The sequence below is a fragment of the Berghia stephanieae genome, chromosome 7 (assembly GCF_034508935.2).
Source record: "Berghia stephanieae isolate SIO BIC M18660-M18661 chromosome 7, UCSD_Bste_1.3, whole genome shotgun sequence".
Taxonomy (NCBI): domain Eukaryota; kingdom Metazoa; phylum Mollusca; class Gastropoda; order Nudibranchia; family Aeolidiidae; genus Berghia; species Berghia stephanieae.
Genome location: NC_088366.1, coordinates 39,315,059 through 39,322,191, shown reverse-complemented (window position 1 = coordinate 39,322,191; position 7,133 = coordinate 39,315,059). Strand labels below are relative to the sequence as shown.

The 7,133-nt window shown below is 35.7% G+C and overlaps 1 long non-coding RNA gene across 1 annotated transcript; it reads right to left on the bottom strand.

Moving 5' to 3' along the window:
* Window positions 1-215: 215 nt before the first annotated feature.
* Window positions 216-5,819, bottom strand: LOC144977211 (uncharacterized). Its single transcript, XR_013646278.1, has 3 exons — window positions 5,751-5,819; window positions 4,636-4,781; window positions 216-3,976 (listed from the first exon to the last, which is right to left on the bottom strand). It is a non-coding gene; the product is annotated as an uncharacterized LOC144977211 (long non-coding RNA).
* Window positions 5,820-7,133: the final 1,314 nt, after the last annotated feature.

Sequence of the window (7,133 nt, the reverse complement as noted above, 5' to 3'; positions counted from 1 at the left end):
CGTCGTCTCAGTCGGGAAACAATTGCAATATCGCTTAACAGTCATGTCTCGTCTAACATGTTTTTATGTTGGCCAAAGACCCTTATAAAGTGATTTGAGTAGGTATCCCAAACTAAAATTTCAACTGCAGAAAACTGCTGTTATTTTGAATTGAACAAATACAGATTGTCAAACCATGAACAACAGTCTTTAAATGATTAAAATCGGACAACAAATAAAAAAGTTACGAATTTTTTATTTATTTAATAACTTGTAATTTTCGTACACCAACAGAACATGCTACCAAACAGCAAGTTTAAGGTGCATCAAAACAAACAAAACAATAACAAAATTGAATAATTTGCAAGCAATCGCAAGCCATGGACATAGAGAATAAGAAAAATACTCAAACAAATATTCACCTAGTATAATTCAGTTACTATACAGCATCAAAATCAAGAAAAAACATGACGCGCGTGAAAATAATTTCACCGAAATCGCCAGATGTACCATCTTCGGCACTTTGCAGACTCGTCAGTAATCTAAATTAAGGCATGAAACTTATCTGAGCCTTAGAACTGGCACCAGACAGTAAGCCCAATTTTTTTTCAGAGAGATAGAGGCAATAATTACTGAGATTTTACGTCTCAAAATTCGAAAAAAGGCAGAAATCGCCAAAGGAAGACATTTTAAGAAATAAACAGTGTTTCCGCTACAAAAAATTTAAATGATGAGATATGGCTATGAAACTTCACATACAAATGATTTGAGGGATGGGGAATCCAAATTTTATGTCCTTTTCACAATAAGAATGACAAAAACAGAGTTATGAAAAGAAATCAAGATTTAAACTCTCGAAAATCAACAGAAATATATGTCAAAAGGGGGGGAAAAGTCAAAAATTCATACCACGACCTAACACAATAATAGAAGTTAATGCTGCACCTACTGGTGGCGCACAGTCGATCAAATAAAATAAATAAATAAAAACATTAGACAAAAAAGTCAGTACACAAAAGCATACAATATCCAATGCAACCCACGAACATGAAAATTTATACCTATCCATAAGTACATATTTTGAGACACCTCAACAATCAACCTAAAATTCAACGCCCTGCCCTAACACATTTTAGTTTATATAACTAAGGCAACGGTATAAGGACACGCTTTAATGCATATAAATGCACAGACACCGGGCAAACCTATCTTAGCGCTCTTGTTACTCATCATGTTGAGCCTCAGCAAGATGGCTTTCTATTATTTCAACATTTTTAACACGCCTGAGTGTACTTAAACACTTTAATATGTTTTTTTACCCGGAAGTTCATATTCATACAGGGAGTCCAATATAATATCTAATAACAGATTATACATACGCGGACTCTGGAAGCTGATCATATCCACATAGCCTATAAATGATAAAGATTAATTTAAACACGGACTATAATATTGCTATTATGGTCTAATAGCCCAACATCAGTATGAGTATAAGGGTTATCATTGGCTCTCCACTATACACATTTTAAATGCATTTATAAAATGTTTAAATAGAAATAGATATTATATTGGACTCCCTTATTGTATGAATATGAACTTCCAGGTAAAAAAAAACATATTAAAGTGTTTAAGTACACTCAGACGTGTTAAAAATGTTGAAATAATAGAAAGCCATCTTGCTTGACGCTAAACATGATGAGTAAATAAAACATATGTAATAATCAGAAAAGCTACATAATTATGAGAAACAACAATTGTTTAAACAAAGCATGTCACTGATCAAATGTAAAGTGATGGAAATAGATACATAATTTCATTAATCAATATAATGTAAATGTTGCTACTCGAAGCGATAAATAATGTGAAATTGAATGTAAGCTTCAATTTAATTATAAAAACAGATAGAAGAATGGATGTTTCGTGTTTCCCCTTTACCAACAAACGCATTCAACTTAACGGCACTACCACATCATCTATAGTGTTTGGTTCATCCTGTTTGTTGACAAAGGAGAAACCTGAAACGTCCATTCTATCTGGTTTTGTAATTAAACTGAAGCTTGAATTTAATCTCATAGTGTTATTCAATCAACATCAGAATCTGAAACCCTTCTTCGTTTGACAGCAGTTGACAAAAAAGATGCTTCTGCTTCATCATCAGTAATCATCCTTAACAAATAAATTTCTCAAAAATAACATCAATCTTTTTGACATAAGAGGGGAATGACCCATAAGGAATTTTACTTTTCATCAACTCCCAGTATGGCCCAGTGATAGTCAGATTAAACAGTGAAATAGCAGCAACTAAAGAAATTACCCTACTATCCCTCAAATCTGCAACAATACTTTGAAGCTTTAAATTGTCACCTGAAACTTCATTTTCTAGAAAATCAAGAACATGTTTATGATGGTACAAAAGAGCATGAGCATTTTCAAATATATTATTGAAACGATTACTTCTAAAACTGCAAAACTGAGACTTAATATTATTAGCTTCACAATAATTTAGCCATCCTTCCCTTGCCCCATTTTTCTCACCCCCCCGAGGTCCCAATACTTCTGCAGTTAGTCTTATAGCACGTAAGGCTGCACTTTCTTTACCAATACTAGACTGAAAATGATTAAACTTTGCTGACTGTCCCTCCCAAGTGAACCCCCCTCTTTAATTACATCCCTCTCAAATTCTAACACAGCACTCTCAACAGCTTTAGATAGACCAAGCAAAAATGCGCGTTACAATACAAAAAATGTGTACATATATCCTCATCATGCAAAACACTCTTACGCCATTCATGAATTTTTTTATTTAAAAGTTTCATATTTGCCGCTCTATCGGACATAAGTTTTGTTCTTTAATTTTAAATTAAAAATTTCTTTCTTTAAAATATTACATTCTGATGAATCGACTTTATAGATGAAAACAATTTTTTGGAAGAGACAGACTTTGATAATCTTCTAACATGGTCAACATTAACAATTGTGGAAGAAAGTGGGATGTGGGACTCTGAAAAAGATTCTGGCAATAAAACAGAAGTGATCGGTGCAGGGGTACATTCAGGTTTGGCTGGATTCTGAGTAGAAACAGACGTAGAGGGTAGAGGGGTAGAACCAAAAGTGAATGACGATGATGGTAGTGGTGCTGAACATGAATCAGGTGTGGACACATTCCGAGAATTAATATTCGTGGAGAGATGAGGGGTAGAACCAGATACAGTAGAAATGCAGGACGATGGTGGTGGTGGTGGTGAGCTGAGAATCTTAGTAGAAGTAGAAGGTTGACTTGATGATGGTAGTACAGATGAAGGAAATAAAACGGTTGGCTGAGGACTCAGTGCTGGCCAGTCAACAGTAGACGACGGTGATGGTGAGCTGAGAATCTTAGTAGAAGTAGAAGGTTGACTCGATGATGGTAGTACAGATGAAGGAAATAAAACGGTTGGCTGAGGACTCAGTGCTGGCCAGTCAACAGTAGATGACAGTGGGGTGGTGGTGGTGGCGATGACGAGGGTGGCTTTGTGGCTGTGGCAGGAGGAGAGTTTAGCTGAATTTCCGTCAGATGACAGGGAAAGAAGGGTTTCCTGAGCCATGCCTGAAGTGCTGCTGGGTCCCTGCTGATATTTTTTATCAGCTTCCCCTTCTTTGTTTCTGCAGCGAGATACATGCTTCGCAACTTCTCTCTCGTGCAAATTACAGGAGAAGACGATATGTCTAATAGAAATTTATGGAAGTCTCCATAAGTATGTCCATGTTTCAGGAGAAAATTGCCGAGGTCCACAGCAATTTCATTTGACACAACAGTCTTTTTAAAATTGTTCTTCTCCAATGTCATGTCTACACCAATGGCATTGAGGGCATCACTGATGTGGTGAAGATCCACAGGTGCATTCAAAAACGTTTTATCTTTCCCTTTTGCCGCCTTCACCACCTTCAAAATTTTTCACCAGATACTATTGACAGGATAACTTGAGTCTGGACTTAACTTGGAGAACCATTGTTCCACCTAGAAGGGAAAAAATAACCAGAAAATATTGAAGGGCTTATAACTAATGCATTAGTATATTAGAACAGAAAAAAAATAGAATCTTATACAAAAAGATAACCCTTGATAATACATCAGAATCCAACAAGTTTAAAAAAAGATAAGGATTAGGTATGAAAAAATTAATATACTTTGCTCGAGAGAGGAACACAGGGATGGTTTAGAATTTAATTGTATTCCATAGCAAACATCTAGTCTTGTCTAACCTAGTAAAGACCTTTTCAACTAGTGCTATTATACCAACAGCACATGGCCCATTGCTAATTGCTGACTGTTGCAGGCATGCTTAAATTATATCATAAAAAGAGCCATAAACACGTCTTTTACTTGTCTATGTCACTCAGTCAGTTGTAACTACAAACCCAAATAAACTCAACCATACATGTTAACAATAAAATCTACTCGCAACCATCATGAACTTATATGAATCTGAAAGCTCCATAGCGGGACCTTGTGTTTTACAAAAAAAAAAATCAAATCATAAGCTGGTTTAGCCTCACTGTACTGATAATATTAGCGCAGTAAAAAACATCAAAAACAACCAAAATATTTATCAAAAAAATATAATGGTGGCCTGTGACAACGAAAACAGATGTGTCATATATTCATAGAAACCTTACCTCAGATACTGTCGTTCTGGCTTCAAAGCGCAGATGATAAAGCTGGACAAACAGCTTGTTTGTCACTTGCACAGGTGGGAGTGCAGGTCTACGACCTTTCCCCTTCATCAAAAATGAAGCCCTGAGACGACTCATTTGTTCGTCATCTGAAAATGGAGAATTAAAATGTTCAAACTTATTTGAGATGTGATAATAATAATAAATAGTTTCTATACACCGCCTTACCCCGTATTTCAACAAGCTCAACGCGCTAAATGATTACTCATTACCATCAACACTATCTATCAAAACTCAACTGTCAAATTCAAATAGGCAGGATTCAAGAATTTAATATAAATCTAAAACTTATTATAAACAAGCAACCATCACCAAGTCAATCCCATAGCATCAAATAAAAACAAGCCTTTCTACCAAGTAGTGTGTATACAGTAAAAGGTTAAAAGTTAAATTTAAACTGGAGTTTTGAGTCACTATAGTATAATAGTTCCATCAATCATGGCATGGTTGAAACTGGATCTTAAAAAAACGATTGAAAAACAAACAAGTTAGATACTACTCATTGATGACACCTGATGAAGAATGGAGCCATCCTGTTAAGATTATTATTATAAGATCAAACAATGTGCACCAGATTTCGTCCCAATTGTCAATAATTTCTTAATGAATGAGCTTGACTTAATTAATCTAAATTTCAGAAAATTGAGAAACAACTAGATATAGACGTCGATAGTGTGATACTTTCCATTTCCTAGTACTAGATAGTAGGACTCACAATCACAAGCACAAGTCTAGCAGTCAGGACGGACACTGACACGACCAGTTTCTATTATTTTATTTTTAATCTAGAAGTATCAGTGATAATGACACGTTCATTCTTAGCAAGCGGTGGGCTCCGATAATAATAATAATCATGATAATAATAATAATAATAGCCTTCATGAATGAACACGAATTGTCTAGCGGTTACAAACTAATGTTTATGTTAATTCAGAAAAGTGAGTGGAGCAAACAGTAACAGTATCAGTATCATGATAAGATTAAGACAAGATAGAGAAAAGCTTCGATCTACTCAAACACCGATCATAATAAAATAAAAAACAATAAGATTTACTTACCACATAATTCAAGTAAGTCCATGTCCATAATTGAAACACTTTTGACTATTCTAGATGGCTGTTTCAGGGTTGCCAGATTATTTTTCAACAAAATGCCAGTGGCAGGGTTGCCAGATTATTTTTCAACAAAATGCCAGGGGAAGACTCAAAAAATGCCAAAACACTCAAAAAGATGCCAAAGTCTGTTGACTCCCACCCCCACTAAGAAAACTACTCACTTTTGATAGACAATTTACTATCATATCCTGGTGGCTTGCGTGTTTTCTTTTCTTTTTCTTTTATTTTTTTTTTTGTTTTGTTTTTTTTTGTTTTTTTGAATTATACTAAATTTCCTGTTGGGGTAATTATTTACCTACTGACTACTAAGTGGAGTGCTAAACCACTACACCACGGTTGGATTTTAAGAATGAAAAAGAAATGTGAAGATGTTTGTTTTTACGCGTTTAGAAATAATTAAGAAAAGGTGTCATTTGAAGTATAATATACAAGAAAAGAAAATGCCAAATGAAAATGCCAAATGCCAAATGATTTTTCTAATGCCAAACGGTTTTCAAAAATGCCAGATTTTTGGAATCTGGCATTTAAAATGCCAAACTGGCAACCCTGGCCAGTGGAAGACTCAAAAAATGCCAAAACACTCCAAAAAATGCCAAAGTCTGTTGACTCCCATCCCCACTAAGAAAACTACTCACTTTTGATAGACAATTTACTATCATATCCTGGTGGCTTGCGTGTTTTCTTTTCTTTCTTTTTTTTTTTTTTTTTGAATTATACTAAATTTCCTGTTGGGGTAATTTTTTACCTACTGACTACTAAGTGGAGTGCTAAACCACTACACCACGGTTGAGAAAAGGTGTCATTTGAAGTATAATATACAAGAAAAGAAAATGCCAAATGAAAATGCCAAATGCCAAATGATTTTTCTAATGCCAAACGGTTTTCAAAAATGCCAGATTTTTGGAATCTGGCATTTAAAATGCCAAACTGGCAACCCTGGGCTGTTTGGAAACGTTTGTCACTCCTTACAATCGGTCTCGGTCACCGGCAGTGTATCAACTAGTGTTGGGTAGTGTTGGGTTATTTGATCGCTTTTACTCGATCGACGATCGAGCGCCAAGCCACGAGTCAGTGCTCGATCTCAATGCCGGAAGAGCGAGTTAGTAAAACGATCACTCGATCGTAAAACGATCAGGCGGGTTGTGAGCTTGAGACGATCTTGACACGTGAGACGAGCTTGAGACGATCAGGATTCGAGCGAGCGGAGGGGTAACGAGTGTTTCGAATCATTTCAAATTCAAACGATCACAGTTTGCCATCCGATACCAATCGCCAATGTTTGCACACGGTAGTCTGTGGTTCTTCCACAGCCCTCACTCCTTGTCA